The 16973-nt window shown below is 50.1% G+C and overlaps 1 protein-coding gene across 1 annotated transcript in view; it reads left to right on the top strand.

Annotated features, from left to right (window-relative positions):
- Positions 1–16973, top strand: part of LOC115124308 (BAH and coiled-coil domain-containing protein 1) — a 182120-nt gene that overhangs the window by 72682 nt on the left and 92465 nt on the right.

Genomic DNA, 16973 nt, shown 5'->3' with positions numbered 1-16973 from the left:
AGTGTAGAGGGGCAGTGGTAGACAGGTAGTGTAGAGGGCAGTGGTGTAGAGGGGCAGTGGTAGACAGGTATGAGTGTAGAGTGGGCAGTGGTAGACAGGTATGAGTGTAGCAGGTAGCAGGTGAGTGTAGAGGGCAGTGGTATACGAGTGTAGAGGGGCAGTGGTAGACAGGTATGAGTGTAGAGGGGACAGGTATGAGTGTAGTGGTAGGGGCAGTGGTAGACAGGTATGAGTGTAGAGGGGCAGTGGTAGACAGGTATGAGTGGTGTATGAGTGTAGGGGCAGTGGTAGACAGGTATGAGTGTAGAGGGCGAGTGGTGTGAGTGAGGGGGCAGTGGTAGACAGGTATAGTGTGAGTGTATAGTGAGAGGGCAGTGGTAGACAGGTATGAGTGTAGAGGGCAGTGGTAGACGAGTGTATGAGGTATGTAGCAGGGGCAGTGGTAGACAGGTATGAGTGTAGAGGGGCAGTGGTAGACAGGTATGAGGTATGAGTGTAGAGGGCAGTGGTAGGGCAGTGGTAGACAGGTATGAGTGTAGAAGGGCAGTGGTAGACAGGTATGAGTGTAGAGGGGCAGTGGTAGACAGGTAGTGTAGAGGGGCAGTAGTGAGCAGGTATGAGTGAGGGGGCAGTGGTAGACAGGTATGAGTGTAGAGCAGTGGTAGACAGGTATGAGTGTAGAGGGGCAGTGGTAGACAGGTATGAGTGTAGAGGGCAGTGGTAGACAGGTATGGTGTAGAGTAGACAGGTATGAGTGTAGAGGGCAGTGGTAGACAGGTATGAGTGTAGAGGGGTGCAGTGTAGAGGGCAGTGGTAGACAGGTATGAGTGTAGGGCAGTGGTAGACAGGTATGAGTGTAGAGGGGGCAGTGGTAGACAGGTATGAGTGTAGAGGGCAGTGGTAGACAGGTATGAGTGTAGAGGGCAGTGGTAGACAGGTATGAGTGTAGAGAGGGCAGTGGTAGACAGGTATGCAGTGTATAGTGTAGAGGGCAGTGGTAGACAGGTATGAGTGTAGAGGGCAGTGGTAGACAGGTATGAGTGTAGAGGGGGCAGTGGTAGACAGGTATGAGTGTAGAGGGGCAGTGGTAGACAGTATGAGTGTAGAGGGGGCAGTGGTAGCAGGTATGAGTGTAGACAGGTATGGGGAGGGCAGTGGTAGACAGGTATGAGTGTAGAGGGCAGTGGTAGACAGGTATGAGTGTAGAGGGCAGGGGCAGTGGTAGACAGGTATGAGTGTAGAGGGCAGTGGTAGAGGGGCAGTGGTAGACAGGTATGAGTGTAGAGGGCAGTGGTAGGTATGAGTGTAGAGGGCAGTGGTAGGGGCAGTGGTAGACAGGTATGAGTGGTGTATGAGTGTAGAGGGCAGTGGTAGACAGGTATACAGTGGTAGAGGTATCAGTGTAGAGGGGCAGTATGAGTGTAGACAGTGGTATGAGTGTAGAGGGCAGTGGTAGGGCAGTGGTAGACAGGTATGAGTGTAGAGGGCAGTGGTAGACAGTGTAGTGGTAGACAGGTATCCAGTGTAGAGGGCAGTGGTAGACAGGTATCAGTGTAGAGGGCAGTGGTAGACAGGTATGAGTGTAGAGGGGCAGTGGTAGACAGGTATGAGTGTAGAGGGCAGTGGGCAGGTGGTAGAGGGCAGTGGCAGGTACGAGTGTAGAGGGCAGTGTGCAGGTATGAGTGTAGAGGGGCAGTCAGTGTAGACAGGTATGAGTGTAGAGGGGCAGTGGTGAAAGGGAGCACCAGGTATCAGTGTAGAGGGAGCAGTGGTAGACAGGTATGAGTGTAGAGGGGCAGTGGTAGACAGGTATGAGTGTAGAGGGGGCAGTGGTAGACAGGTATGAGTGTAGAGGGCAGTGGTAGACAGGTATGAGTGTAGAGGGCAGTGGTAGACAGGTGAGCAGGAGTGTAGAGGGCAGTGGTAGACAGGTATGAGTGTAGAGGGGCAGTGGTAGACAGGTATGAGTGTGAGGGCAGTGGTGAACATCAGTGTAGAGGGCAGTGGTAGACAGGTACGAGTGGTGTAGTGAAGGGCAGTGGTAGACAGGTATGAGTGTAGAGGGGCAGTGGTAGACAGGTATGAGTGTAGAGAGTGGTAGACAGGTACGAGTGTAGAGGGCAGTGGTAGACAGGTATGATGAGTGTATCAGTGTAGAGGGCAGTGGTAGACAGGTATGAGTGTAGAAGGGCAGTGGTAGACAGGTATGAGTGTAGAGGGGGCAGTGTAGTAGACAGGTATGAGTGTAGAGGGCAGTGGTAGACAGGTATGAGTGTAGAGGGGCAGTGGTAGACAGATATGAGTGTAGAGGGCAGTGGTAGACAGGTATGAGTGTAGAGTGGGACAGTGTAGAGGGGCAGTAGACAGGTCATAAGTGGTGTAGTGAGAAGGGCAGTGGTAGACAGGTATGAGTGTAGAGGGCAGTGGTAGACAGGTATCAGTGTAGAGGGCAGGTGGTAGAGGGCAGTGGTAGACGCATGAGTGTAGGTATCAGTGTAGAGGGCAGTGGTAGACAGAGTGTAGTGTAGAGGGGCAGTGGTAGACAGGCAGTGTGAGGGCAGTGGTAGACAGGTATGAGTGTAGGGGGCAGTGGGGCAGGTATGAGTGTAGAGGGGGCAGTGGTATCAGTGTAGGGGCAGTGGTAGACAGGTATGAGTGTAGAGGGCAGTGGTAGACAGGTATCAGTGTAGAGGGCAGTGGTAGACATGGGTATGAGTGTAGAGGGCAGTAGAGGGCAGTAGTAGACAGGTATGAGTGTAGAGGGGCAGTGGTAGACAGGTATGAGTGAAGTGGTAGACAGTGTAGAGGGGCAGTGGTAGGCAGGTATGAGTGTATGAGTGTAGAGGGCAGTGGTAGACAGGTATCAGTGTAGAGGGGCAGTGGTAGACAGGTATGAGTGTAGAAGGGCAGTGGTAGACAGGTATGAGTGTAGAGGGCAGTGGTAGACAGGTACGAGTGTAGAGGGGCAGAGTGTAGTGAGGGGGCAGTGGTAGACAGGTATAGACAGGTATCAGTGTAGAGGGGCAGTGGTAGACAGGTATGAGTGTAGAGGGCAGTGGTAGACAGATATGAGTGTAGAGGGGCAGTGGTAGACAGGTATGAGTGTAGAGGGGGCAGTGGTAGACAGGTATGAGTGTAGTAGAGGGCAGTGGTAGACAGGTATGAGTGTAGAGGGGCAGTGGTAGACAGGTATGAGTGTAGAGGGAGTGGTAGGGCAGTAGAGGGCAGTGGTAGACAGGTATAGTGTGCAGTGGTGTAGTGAGGGCAGTGGTAGACAGGTATGAGTGTGTGGGCAGTGTGGGCAGTGGTAGACAGGTAGTGTGAGTGGTGAACAGGTATGAGTGTAGAGGGGCAGTGGTAGACAGTATGAGTGTAGAAGGGCAGTGGTAGACAGGTATCAGTGTAGAGGGGCAGTGGTAGACAGGTATGAGTGTAGAGGGGCAGTGGTAGACAGGTATGAGTGTAGAGGGCAGTGGTAGACAGGTATGAGTGTAGAGGGCCGTGGTATGAGTGTAGAGGGGGCAGTGGTAGACAGGTATGAGTGTAGAGGGAGTGGGGCAGTGGTAGACAGGTATGAGTGTAGAGGGGGCAGTGGTAGACAGGTATGAGTGTAGAGGGGCAGTGGTAGACAGGTATGAGTGTAGAGGGCAGTGGTAGACAGGTATGAGTGTAGAGAGGGCAGTGGTAGACAGGTATGAGTGTAGAGGGGCAGTGGTAGACAGGTATGAGTGTAGAGGGGCAGTAGTAGACAGGTATGAGTGTAGAGGGGCAGTGGTAGACAGGTATGAGTGTAGAGGGGCAGTGGTAGACAGATATAGACAGGTATGAGTGAAGGGGCAGTGGTAGACAGGTATGAGTGTAGAGGGGTGTAGTGAGGGCAGTGGTAGACAGGTATGAGTGTAGAGGGGCAGTGGTAGACAGGTATCAGTGTAAGAGGGGCAGTGGTAGACAGGTATGAGTGTAGAGGGCAGTGGTAGACAGGTATGAGTGTAGAGGGGCAGTGGTAGACAGGTATGCAGTGTAGAGGGCAGTGGGGGCAGTAGTAGACAGGTATGAGTGTAGAGGGGCAGTGGTAGACAGGTATGAAGTGTAGAGCAGTGGGCAGTGCTAGACAGGTATCAGTGTAGAGGGGCAGTGGTAGACAGGTATGAGTGTAGAGGGGCAGTGGTAGACAGGTATGAGTGTAGAGGGGTAGCAGTAGTAGAGGGCAGTGGTAGACAGGTATGAGTGTAGAAGGGCAGTGGTAGACAGGTATGAGTGTAGCAGTGGGACAGGTATGTGTAGAGGGGGCAGTGGTAGACAGGTATGAGTGTAGAGGGCAGTGGTGGTATAGTGTAGACAGGTGAGCAGGTATGAGTGTAGAGGGGCAGTGGTAGACAGGTATGAGTGTAGAGAGTGGGGGCAGTGGTAGAGGGCAGGTATGAGTGTAGGGAGGGGCAGTGGTAGAAGGGCAGACAGGTATGAGTGTAGAGGGCAGTGGTAGACAGGTATGAGTGTAGAGGGCAGTGGTAGACAGGTATGAGTGTAGAGGGCAGTGGTAGACAGGTATGAGTGTAGAGGGCAGTGGTAGACAGGTATGAGTGTAGAGGGGCAGTGGTAGACAGGTATGAGTGTAGAGGGGCAGTGGTAGACAGGTATGAGTGTAGAGGGGCAGTAGTAGACAGGTATGAGTGTAGAGGGCAGTGGTAGACAGGTATGAGTGTAGAGGGGCAGTGGTAGACAGGTACGAGTGTAGAGGGCAGTGTAGAGGGGCAGTGGTAGACAGGTATAGTGTGCAGTGGTGTATAGAGGGGCAGTGGTAGACAGGTATGAGTGTAGAGGGGCAGTGGTAGACAGGTATAGAGGGGCAGTGTAGAGGGCAGTGGTAGACAGGTATGAGTGTAGAGGGCAGTGGTAGACAGGTATGAGTGTAGAGGTAGACAGGTGTGTAGACAGGTATATGCAGTGGTAGACAGGTGTGAGTGAGAGGGCAGTGGTAGACAGGTATATGAGTGGTGTAGTGAGAGGGCAGTGGTGGTGCAAGTGTACAGAAGGGCAGTGGTAGACAGGTATCAGTGTAGAGGGGCAGTGGTAGACAGGTATGAGTGTAGAGGGGCAGTGGTAGACAGGTATGAGTGTAGAGCGGCAGTGGTAGACAGGTATGAGTGTAGAGGGGCAGTGGTAGACAGGTACGAGTGTAGAGGGGCAGTGGTAGACAGGTATGAGTGTAGAGGGGCAGTGGTAGACAGATATGAGTGTAGAGGGGCAGTGGTAGACAGGTACGAGTGTAGACAGTCAGTGATAGGGGAGTCAATGTGCTCTCTGAATTTGTAAGGTAGGAACTAAACATTGATGTGGTACTGAATAACAGACAGTGTATATTATCAGTCCTGAACCAGTGTTCCTTTCTCTTTTCTCTCAATCAGGAATTAGAGAAGATGTTAGACCAGTAAGTGTGACCCACAGACTAAAACAAAACAGATGCTTCTCCTGAGATGATTATAATTATATATTATATAATTATATATATATTTGAGGGGATATAGATGTATAGTACCATGTACACCTTGTGTAGCATCAGTACTTGTGTATGACAAATATTTAGTAAACATGTCAAAGCTGACCAGTGGTTAGGTATGAGTCTTAATTTTGGTGACAGAAATTAGGGCAGTGGTAGACAGGTAAAGAGGGGCAGTGGTAGACACACACACAGTGGTAGACACATCACAGGGGCATCATCATCACACACACACACACACACACACACGGTGGTAGACAGGTCTGTCTTCAGTGGTAGACCGTAAAGTTCCTGCCTCTCTTTTTTGTAGAGGGCTTTCTGATTGGCCTCCAGCTTGACGACAGACGAGGGGGATGGACCAGTCACAGTGGAGCATGAAGAGACGCTCGGGAGGGTTGTAGCTTTGATGTCTTGTCCTTCGTCACTGTCATAACTTCCTTCCCAGGTTCTTCGTCTTCTAAAGAGAGAAAACATACATAGTACTGTGTCTAAATAGACAGCCTATCCACTTCCTCTAACAGACTTCCTGTGCTTATCATTAGAAAGCATTTAGAGGCTTGTATTTCCCAAAACTGGTTTTCTACATTCTAACATTTAGCAATTACCTCATTATCTTGTTGTCTTCCTGGAGGAACACAAATAACAATTCATAATGATGAGATACCAGGATCTTCTGAATGTTGTTCTCTGGGGCTGGACCTGAAGTGTGTCTGGTAGACAGTACTGAGCTCTGACTGATTGTGTGTGTGTGGGTTTGAATGAATATGATGGCTCGCTGCGTGTGTATGTGTGGGTGCTCTTGTGTTGAGTGCACGTGTGTGTGTGTGTCTCTGTAGCCTGTAACTGCTCTGTGGTCCAGCCTCCTTGTCTCCATGGCCTGTCAGATCCACTCACAGGCAGCTGTGGCCTAGCCTACACACACACACACACACACACACACACACACACACACACACACACACACACACACACACACACACACACACACACACGAGCAGAGGTGTCGGGTGCCTCCGCTACCGACCCCACTTGTCATTTACGAGGCGTTGTCCATCATCACACGTTCTCACTCACCTCTGAACACTGACAGGGATCACTTTCAGATGAATTAACAAATTAACAAAACTCACACGAGGGCTCGAGTGGCAGCCTTCTGCATGTGTGTGTGTGTGTGTGTTTTATTCCCTAACTTGTGTATTGAGCGCATGGGACAATGTGATATGACTGTAAATGCATCCTGTGCTCTATAGAAGTAGTTGACTAATGAAGAAGGTTGTTTACAAGCTTGATGACAGGTCAGATGTGCCTTCCACACCTAGTGAAGGGTACAGTTTGCTGAGTGAAGGGTACAGTGTACTGAGTGAAGGGTACTGTGTACTGAGTGAAGGGTACAGTGTACTGAGTGAAGGGTACTGTGTGCTGATTGAAAGGTACTGTGAGCTGAGTGAAGGGTACTGTGTACTGAGTGGAGGGTACTGTGTACTGAGTGAAGGGTGCAGTGTGCTGAGTGAAGGGTACTGTGTACTGAGTGGAGGGTACTGTGTACTGAGTGAAGGGTACTGTGTACTGAGTGAAGGGTACAGTGTGCTGAGTGAAGGGTACTGTGTACTGAGTGAAGGGTGCAGTGTGCTGAGTGAAGGGTACTGTGTACTGAGTGGAGGGTACTGTGTACTGAGTGAAGGGTGCAGTGTGCTGAGTGAAGGGTACTGTGTACTGAGTGGAGGGTACTGTGTACTGAGTGAAGGGTACAGTGTGCTGAGTGAAGGGTACTGTGTACTGAGTGAAGGGTACTGTGTACTGAGTGGAGGGTACTGTGTACTGAGTGAAGGGTGCAGTGTGCTGAGTGAAGGGTGCAGTGTGCACTGAGTGGAGGGTACTGTGTACTGAGTGAAGGGTACTGTGTACTGAGTGAAGGGTACTGTGTACTGAGTGAAGGGTGCAGTGTGCTGAGTGAAGGGTACTGTGTACTGAGTGGAGGGTACTGTGTACTGAGTGGAGGGTACTGTGTACTGAGTGAAGGGTGCAGTGTGCTGAGTGAAGGGTACTGTGTACTGAGTGGAGGGTACTGTGTACTGAGTGAAGGGTACAGTGTGCTGAGTGGAGGGTACTGTGTACTGAGTGAAGGGTGCAGTGTGCTGAGTGAAGGGTACTGTGTACTGAGTGAAGGGTGCAGTGTGCTGAGTGAAGGAGTGAAGGGCAGGTACTGTGTACTGAGTGAAAGGTGCAGTGTGCTGAGTGAAGGGTACTGTGTACTGGGGTGCTGTGTACTGTGAGGGCAGTGTGCAGTGAAGGTACAGTGTGCTGAGTGAAGGGTACAGTGTGCTGAGTGAAGGGTGCAGTGTGCTGAGTGGAGGGTACAGGGTACTGAGTGAAGGGTACTGTGTACTGAGTGAAGGGTACTGTGTACTGAGTGAAGGGTACTGTGTACTGAGTGAAGGGTACAGTGTGCTGAGTGAAGTGTACTGTGTACTGAGTGAAGGGTACAGTGTGCTGAGTGAAGGGTACAGTGTGATGAGTGAAGGGTACAGTGTGCTGAGTGAAGTGTACTGTGTACTGAGTGAAGTGTACTGTGTACTGAGTGGAGGGTACAGTGTGCTGAGTGAAGGGTACAGTGTGCTGAGTGAAGGGTACAGTGTGCTGAGTGGAGGGTACAGTGTGCTGAGTGAAGGGTACAGTGTGCTGAGTGAAGGGTACAGTGTGCTGAGTGAAGGGTACTGTGTACTGAGTGAAGGGTACTGTGTACTGAGTGGAGGGTACAGTGTGCTGAGTGAAGGGTACTGTGTACTGAGTGGAGGGTACAGTGTGCTGAGTGAAGGGTGCAGTGTGCTGAGTGAAGGGTACAGTGTACTGAGTGAAGGGTGCAGTGTACTGAGTGAAGGGTGCAGTGTGCTGAGTGAAGGGTACAGTGTGCTGAGTGGAGGGTACTGTGTACTGAGTGGAGGGTACAGTGTGCTGAGTGAAGGGTACAGTGTGCTGAGTGAAGGGTACAGTGTGCTGAGTGAAGGGTACAGTGTGCTGAGTGAAGGGTACAGTGTACTGAGTGGAGGGTGCAGTGTGCTGAGTGAAGGGTACTGTGTGCTGAGTGGAGGGTGCAGTGTGCTGAGTGAAGGGTACAGTGTGCTGAGTGGAGGGTGCAGTGTGCTGAGTGAAGGGTACAGGGTACTGAGTGAAGGGTACTGTGTACTGAGTGGAGGGTACAGTGTACTGAGTGGAGGGTACAGGGTACTGAGTGAAGGGTACTGTGTACTGAGTGGAGGGTACAGTGTGCTGAGTGGAGGGTACAGTGTGCTGAGTGGAGGGTACAGTGTGCTGAGTGAAGGGTACAGTGTGCTGAGTGAAGGGTACAGTGTGCTGAGTGAAGGGTACAGTGTGCTGAGTGAAGTGTACTGTGTACTGAGTACCTGACCTGGCTGGAGAAGAGAGACACCCTGTCCCCCTGTCCCACTCATCCAACCTTATCTGTCCCTGTCCCCCTCTTCCCCCTCCCCCTCCACCCAGTCACCTCAGCCCACTCACCCTGGTTGGAGGATTCACTCTCTGTAGGGGAGGTCTCTCCCCCCTCCATGGCTTCCTGACTCCTGGCTCGGAGGACCCTGGCCCTGGGCTGCTGCAGCCGTGCGGACCCCTGGACCCCGAGAGCTCCCCCCATCCCTTTCCTCCTGCCCCCACGCATCATCAGCGGGGTCCCCGTCCAGCCCTCCTGGCCGCCGCTGTCTGCACTGGCTGCTGAGAGAGAGAGAGCACACACAGAGTAAGAGTATAGCATTGCTAGTTGCATTGGTGCCGTGACTCAGATCGGTACACAACATAGAAATAGAATTACAACACTAGAATGGACAATGTAGGTCTAATAACTTAACTACAGGGCAGACATATTGTATTATTAATATCGTAGGTGGGCTATGGTAGTGTTTCTCTCTATGGTAGTGTTTCTATGCTAGTGTTTCTCTCTATAGTAGTGTTTCTCTCTATGGTAGTGTTTCTATGGTAGTGTTTCTCTCTATGGTAGTGTTTCTCTTTATAGTAGTGTTTCTCTCTATGGTAGTGTTTCTCGCTATAGTAGTGTTTCTCTCTATGGTAGTGTTTCTCTCTATGGTAGTGTTTCTCTCTATGGTAGTGTTTCTCTCTATGGTAGTGTTTCTCTCTATAGTAGTGTTTCTCTCTATGGTAGTGTTTCTCTCTATAGTAGTGTTTCTCTCTATGGTAGTGTTTCTCTCTATGGTAGTGTTTCTATGCTAGTGTTTCTCTCTATAGTAGTGTTTCTCTCTATGGTAGTGTTTCTATGGTAGTGTTTCTCTCTATGCTAGTGTTTCTCTCTATGGTAGTGTTTCTATGGTAGTGTTTCTCTCTATGGTAGTGTTTCTCTCTATGGTAGTGTTTCTCTCTATGGTAGTGTTTCTCTCTATGGTAGTGTTTCTCTCTATGGTAGTGTTTCTCTCTATGGTAGTGTTTCTCTCTATGGTAGTGTTTCTCTCTATGGTAGTGTTTCTCTCTATGGTAGTGTTTCTATGGTAGTGTTTCTCTCTATGGTAGTGTTTCTATGGTAGTGTTTCTCTCTATGGTAGTGTTTCTCTCTATAGTAGTGTTTCTCTCTATAGTAGTGTTTCTCTCTATGGTAGTGTTTCTCTCTATGGTAGTGTTTCTCTCTATGGTAGTGTTTCTATGGTAGTGTTTCTCTCTATGGTAGTGTTTCTATGGTAGTGTTTCTCTCTATGGTAGTGTTTCTCTCTATGGTAGTGTTTCTATGGTAGTGTTTCTCTCTATGGTAGTGTTTCTCTCTATAGTAGTGTTTCTCTCTATGGTAGTGTTTCTATGGTAGTGTTTCTCTCTATGGTAGTGTTTCTATGGTAGTGTTTCTCTCTATGGTAGTGTTTCTATGGTAGTGTTTCTCTCTATGGTAGTGTTTCTATGGTAGTGTTTCTATGGTAGTGTTTCTCTCTATGGTAGTGTTTCTATGGTAGTGTTTCTCTCTATGGTAGTGTTTCTCTCTATGGTAGTGTTTCTCTCTATGGTAGTGTTTCTCTCTATGGTAGTGTTTCTATGGTAGTGTTTCTCTCTATGGTAGTGTTTCTATGGTAGTGTTTCTCTCTATGGTAGTGTTTCTATGGTAGTGTTTTTCTCTATGGTAGTGTTTCTCTCTATGGTAGTGTTTCTATGGTAGTGTTTCTCTCTATGGTAGTGTTTCTCTCTATAGTAGTGTTTCTCTCTATGGTAGTGTTTCTCTCTATGGTAGTGTTTCTCTCTATGGTAGTGTTTCTCTCTATGGTAGTGTTTCTCTCTATGGTAGTGTTTCTATGGTAGTGTTTCTCTCTATGGTAGTGTTTCTCTCTATGGTAACCTACACATACAGAACACAGTGCTCAGGTCAGGGCAGAATAAGGAATGTACTCATTCTCCCAATACAGAAAAGGTGGTTCCACCATGTGCTTTCCACATCATATGACACAAATGCCTAAATAACGTCGCTGACCGTCACATAACTGAAACACAACATTGTGAGAAAACTCCAAAGGTTACAAATGAAATCAATCACCATGATTCTTACCTGTGTCACTCTGACCGCCGGACTCGTTGATGACTCGTCTGGACTCGGCCTTGGAGGTGGCCTGGCCTCGATGTCCATGGTGCTTTGGGGCAGAACTAGCCGCAGAGGCCGCCTCCTCCTTATCCCGTGGTCCCGCCTCCATCCCAGTCCTCTTCCCGCCCTGGGCCTTGTGCTGTCTGAGCTGCTGATGGGCCACGTCACGGGCCAGCTTAGAGCTGAGGACACCGTGGAGGACACTCTTTCTGCTACTGCCATGCACTTTTATCTATGAGAACAGACAACAGAGGAGGACGGGGGGAGAGAGAACAGAAAGAGAGAACGAGAAGAAAGAGAGAAACAGAAAGAGAGAGAGACACTGTTACACCTCCGGACACAGCTCCCACACACAGACAGTCAGAAGGACAGAGCTCAGTTCAGCTCACAGACAGTCAGTGGGACAGAGCTCAGTTCAGCTCACAGATAGTCAGGACAGAGCTCAGTTCAGCTCACAGACAGTCAGAGGGACAGAGCTCAGTTCAGCTCACAGATAGTCAGAGGGACAGAGCTCACTTCAGCTCACAGATAGTCAGAGGGACAGAGCTCAGTTCAGCTCACAGATAGTCAGAGGGACAGAGCTCAGTTCAGCTCACAGACAGCCAGAGGGACAGAGCTCAGTTCAGCTCACAGACAGCCAGAGGGACAGAGCTCAGTTCAGCTCACAGACAGTCAGAGGGACAGAGCTCAGTTCAGCTCACAGGCAGTCAGAGGGACAGAGCTCAGTTCAGCTCACAGACAGTCAGAGGGACAGAGCTCAGTTCAGCTCACAGGCAGTCAGAGGGACAGAGCTCAGTTCAGCTCACAGACAGTCAGAGGGACAGAGCTCAGTTCAGCTCACAGGCAGTCAGAGGGACAGAGCTCAGTTCAGCTCACAGACAGTCAGAGGGACAGAGCTCAGTTCAGCTCACAGGCAGTCAGAGGGACAGAGCTCAGTTCAGCTCACAGATAGTCAGAGGGACAGAGCTCAGTTCAGCTCACAGACTGTCAGAGGGACAGAGCTCAGTTCAGCTCACAGACAGTCAGAGGGACAGAGCTCAGTTCAGCTCACAGACAGTCAGAGGGACAGAGCTCAGTTCAGCTCACAGACAGCCAGAGGGACAGAGCTCAGTTCAGCTCACAGATAGTCAGAAGGACAGAGCTCAGTTCAGCTCACAGATAGTCAGTGGGACAGAGCTCAGTTCAGCTCACAGACAGTCAGAAGGACAGAGCTCAGTTCAGCTCACAGACAGCGAGAGGGACAGAGCTCAGTTCAGCTCACAGATAGTCAGGACAGAGCTCAGTTCAGCTCACAGACAGTCAGAAGGACAGAGCTCAGTTCAGCTCACAGACAGTCAGAGGGACAGAGCTCAGTTCAGCTCACATATAGTCAGAAGGACAGAGCTCAGTTCAGCTCACAGACAGTCAGTGGGACAGAGCTCAGTTCAGCTCACAGATAGTCAGGACAGAGCTCAGTTCAGCTCACAGACAGTCAGAAGGACAGAGCTCAGTTCAGCTCACAGACAGTCAGTGGGACAGAGCTCAGTTCAGCTCACAGACAGCCAGAGGGACAGAGCTCAGTTCAGCTCACAGACAGTCAGAGGGACAGAGCTCAGTTCAGCTCACAGACAGCCAGAGGGACAGAGCTCAGTTCAGCTCACAGACAGTCAGAGGGACAGAGCTCAGTTCAGCTCACAGACAGTCAGAGGGACAGAGCTCAGTTCAGCTCACAAACAGTCAGTGGGACAGAGCTCAGTTCAGCTCACAGACAGTCAGTGGGACAGAGCTCAGTTCAGCTCACAGACAGTCAGTGGGACAGAGCTCAGTTCAGCTCACAGACAGCCAGAGGGACAGAGCTCAGTTCAGCTCACAGACAGTCAGAGGGACAGAGCTCAGTTCAGCTCACAGATAGTCAGAAGGACAGAGCTCAGTTCAGCTCACAGACAGTCAGTGGGAGAGAGCTCAGTTCAGCTCACAGATAGTCAGAAGGACAGAGCTCAGTTCAGCTCACAGACAGTCAGTGGGACAGAGCTCAGTTCAGCTCACAGACAGTCAGTGGGACAGAGCTCAGTTCAGCTCACAGACAGTCAGGACAGAGCTCAGTTCAGCTCACAGACAGCCAGAGGGACAGAGCTCAGTTCAGCTCACAGATAGTCAGAAGGACAGAGCTCAGTTCAGCTCACAGACAGTCAGTGGGAGAGAGCTCAGTTCAGCTCACAGACAGCCAGAGGGACAGAGCTCAGTTCAGCTCACAGAGAGAAATAGGGACAGAGCTCAGTTCAGCTCACAGACAGTCAGAGGGACAGAGCTCAGTTCAGCTCACAGACAGCCAGAGGGACAGAGCTCAGTTCAGCTCACAGAGAGCAATAGGGACAGAGCTCAGTTCAGCTCACAGACAGCCAGAGGGACAGAGCTCAGTTCAGCTCACAGACAGTCAGAGGGACAGAGCTCAGTTCAGCTCACAGACAGTCAGAGGGACAGAGCTCAGTTCAGCTCACAAACAGTCAGTGGGACAGAGCTCAGTTCAGCTCACAGACAGTCAGTGGGACAGAGCTCAGTTCAGCTCACAGACAGTCAGTGGGACAGAGCTCAGTTCAGCTCACAGACAGCCAGAGGGACAGAGCTCAGTTCAGCTCACAGACAGTCAGAGGGACAGAGCTCAGTTCAGCTCACAGATAGTCAGAAGGACAGAGCTCAGTTCAGCTCACAGACAGTCAGTGGGAGAGAGCTCAGTTCAGCTCACAGATAGTCAGAAGGACAGAGCTCAGTTCAGCTCACAGACAGTCAGTGGGACAGAGCTCAGTTCAGCTCACAGACAGTCAGTGGGACAGAGCTCAGTTCAGCTCACAGACAGTCAGGACAGAGCTCAGTTCAGCTCACAGACAGCCAGAGGGACAGAGCTCAGTTCAGCTCACAGATAGTCAGAAGGACAGAGCTCAGTTCAGCTCACAGACAGTCAGTGGGAGAGAGCTCAGTTCAGCTCACAGACAGCCAGAGGGACAGAGCTCAGTTCAGCTCACAGAGAGAAATAGGGACAGAGCTCAGTTCAGCTCACAGACAGTCAGAGGGACAGAGCTCAGTTCAGCTCACAGACAGCCAGAGGGACAGAGCTCAGTTCAGCTCACAGAGAGCAATAGGGACAGAGCTCATTTCAGCTCACAGAAAGTCTGTGGGACAGAGCTCAGTTCAGCTCACAGACAGTCAGTGGGACAGAGCTCAGTTCAGCTCACAGATAGTCAGAAGGACAGAGCTCAGTTCAGCTCACAGACAGTCAGAGGGACAGAGCTCAGTTCAGCTCACAGACAGTCAGAGGGACAGAGCTCAGTTCAGCTCACAGATAGTCAGAGGGACAGAGCTCAGTTCAGCTCACAGACAGCCAGAGGGACAGAGCTCAGTTCAGCTCACAGACAGTCAGAGGACAGAGCTCAGTTCAGCTCACAGACAGCCAGAGGACAGAGCTCAGTTCAGCTCACAGACAGTCAGTGGGACAGAGCTCAGTTCAGCTCACAGATAGTCAGAGGACAGAGCTCAGTTCAGCTCACAGACAGCCAGAGGACAGAGCTCAGTTCAGCTCACAGACAGTCAGAGGACAGAGCTCAGTTCAGCTCACAGACAGCCAGAGGGACAGAGCTCAGTTCAGCTCACAGACAGTCAGAGGACAGAGCTCAGTTCAGCTCACAGATAGTCAGAAGGACAGAGCTCAGTTCAGCTCACAGACAGTCAGAGGGACAGATGAAGATCCACAAATTAAAAATATATTAACATGGAGAGCTGGGGATTTGACACTTTTGAGTTTAAAATTCAAAATTTAAATGTGAGTGTTTAGTACAAACTTTGTTTCTTTTTTATTGACACATTTCTAGTCATTAGAACCAGTGGTGGCTGGTGGGAGGAGCTATAGGAGGACGGGCTCATTGTAATGGCTGGAATGGAATAAATGAAACGGTATCAAACACATCAAACATATGGAAACCACATGTTTGACTCTGTATTCCATTCCAGCCATTGCAATGAGCCCATCCTCCTATAGCTCCTCCCACCAGCCGCCACTGGTTCTAATGACTAGAAATGTGTCAATAAAAAAAAAAAGAAACAAAGTGTGTACAAAACACTCACACTTTAATTTAGCCTATAGGCTATCAGGGTAAACATAGATCACACAACATACAATATTTACATAACAACTAGCATAGTGGCTAACATAGCATACGGTATTACACAAAGGCTAGCAGGCTACATAGCAGTAATGGTATGTAGCCATTATGGAATACTGTATGGAGGGCTCAGAGAAGTGTTCAGTAACTATAAGGGTTTTCTACAGAGTGTGTAGCTGTTCTGGAGGATAGAGGACAAAGAGATACAACTAAAGAACCCTGACCTCTGCCGCGCCGAGCGCTCAAAGCCCCGATTGGACAGCTTCTTCTTCTTCCTCTGGGCGTCCCCACCCCCTCCTCCCAGCAGGTCCTCGGGCGACAGGCCAAGTCCCGCCCCTAACGACCTGCCAGTCAAAACACGGGAGAGCATTCATTAGAGGAAGAAGAAGAGCGGTGGAATGAAAGAGAGGAAGACCAGAGGGGAAAGGAGGGGTTGAGTCACCTCTGTGGGTTGTTATAGCTGACGAACAGAACAAGACAAAACCCCGGAGCCCTGTTCTCACAAACCCCCAAACCGGCACGCTTGAAAAATGGTGATCTAACGGGGCGAACCTGGGAGTGTTGGAGGCCAGTGTTGGATAAGAAGCAGGAAAGCTTTATCAAGGGAGTTCCCCCTGGCCTATACAAGCACAGAGAGATGCTTTGAAAGATACAGGGAATCACTGAATGGTCTGAAGGCACGTTCTGCATTTGTATGCGGCTTCTATTGTTCTGGCAGTTGAATATCAGAGCTCTCCAGTTTCCATTTCCATATCAGTGCAGCTAGCAGCTCCTCTCCCCCTACAGAGTAGCAACATCACAGGGCTGGTTTAGAAGCAGAGCGAAAATGCCCTTGAATATCCCCCTGGAAACCTGCCCGGCGACCACACAGATGCGAGCCAGGCCGTACTCAAACAAAAGATGAACTTCCCCTCTCCTACTGTGTGCACAGTCTTAGCCATGCCATCAGTCACATCGACTGGGAGAGTTAGCAGCGGCCTAATCAGGACTGTGGATCGCCGGCTCAAAACCTTTCAGAGTTTAAAGGGAAATCTCTATTACGCTGCGCTGTAAGTCCTCTGATTACATCATTACACACAGGCTAGAATAGCACATGTGCCTGAGTCCATGTGTGTCTGTTATATGTGCCAGCTAAAAATGTGACAAACTGACTGTGTGTGTGTGTGCTACCTAAAATGTGAGACAATGACTGAGCAAGTGTGTGTGTGTGTGTGTGTGTGTGTGTGTGTGTGTGTGTGTGTGTGTGTGTGTGTGTGTGTGTGTGTGTGTGTGTGTGTGTGAGTGATTGACAGGAGAATGGCAGCGGTGGCAGAAGTGTGAGCTGTCTCTGAGAGGCGGACCCCTTCGATCCCTTCTCTCCCTCACACACTGACAAACAATGTGACAGAGCCCCTTCCCTCAGAGGACTGGCAGGGTGAAGAAGCACACAGCCCCACACTGACTAATTAAACACAGTTGATTAGCAGCTCCTAGTTTGTACACACACATATGCACCTACACACGCATACACACTCACAGAGATAAACACACACAAACACACAGATACAGACACACACACACACACAGGCAAACACTCACACACACACACAAACACACAGATACAGACACACACACACAAAGGCAAACACTCACTTACACACACACAAACACACAGATAGACACACACACACATAGGCAAACACTCACTCACTCACACACACACACACAAACACACAGATACAGACACACACACACAAAGGCAAACACTCACTTACACACACACAAA

The sequence above is a fragment of the Oncorhynchus nerka genome, linkage group LG26, assembly GCF_034236695.1.
Source record: "Oncorhynchus nerka isolate Pitt River linkage group LG26, Oner_Uvic_2.0, whole genome shotgun sequence".
NCBI classification, from domain to species: Eukaryota; Metazoa; Chordata; class Actinopteri; order Salmoniformes; family Salmonidae; genus Oncorhynchus; species Oncorhynchus nerka.
Note: the sequence above shows the minus strand (reverse complement) of the source record. Positions and strands in the feature narration are given on the sequence as shown.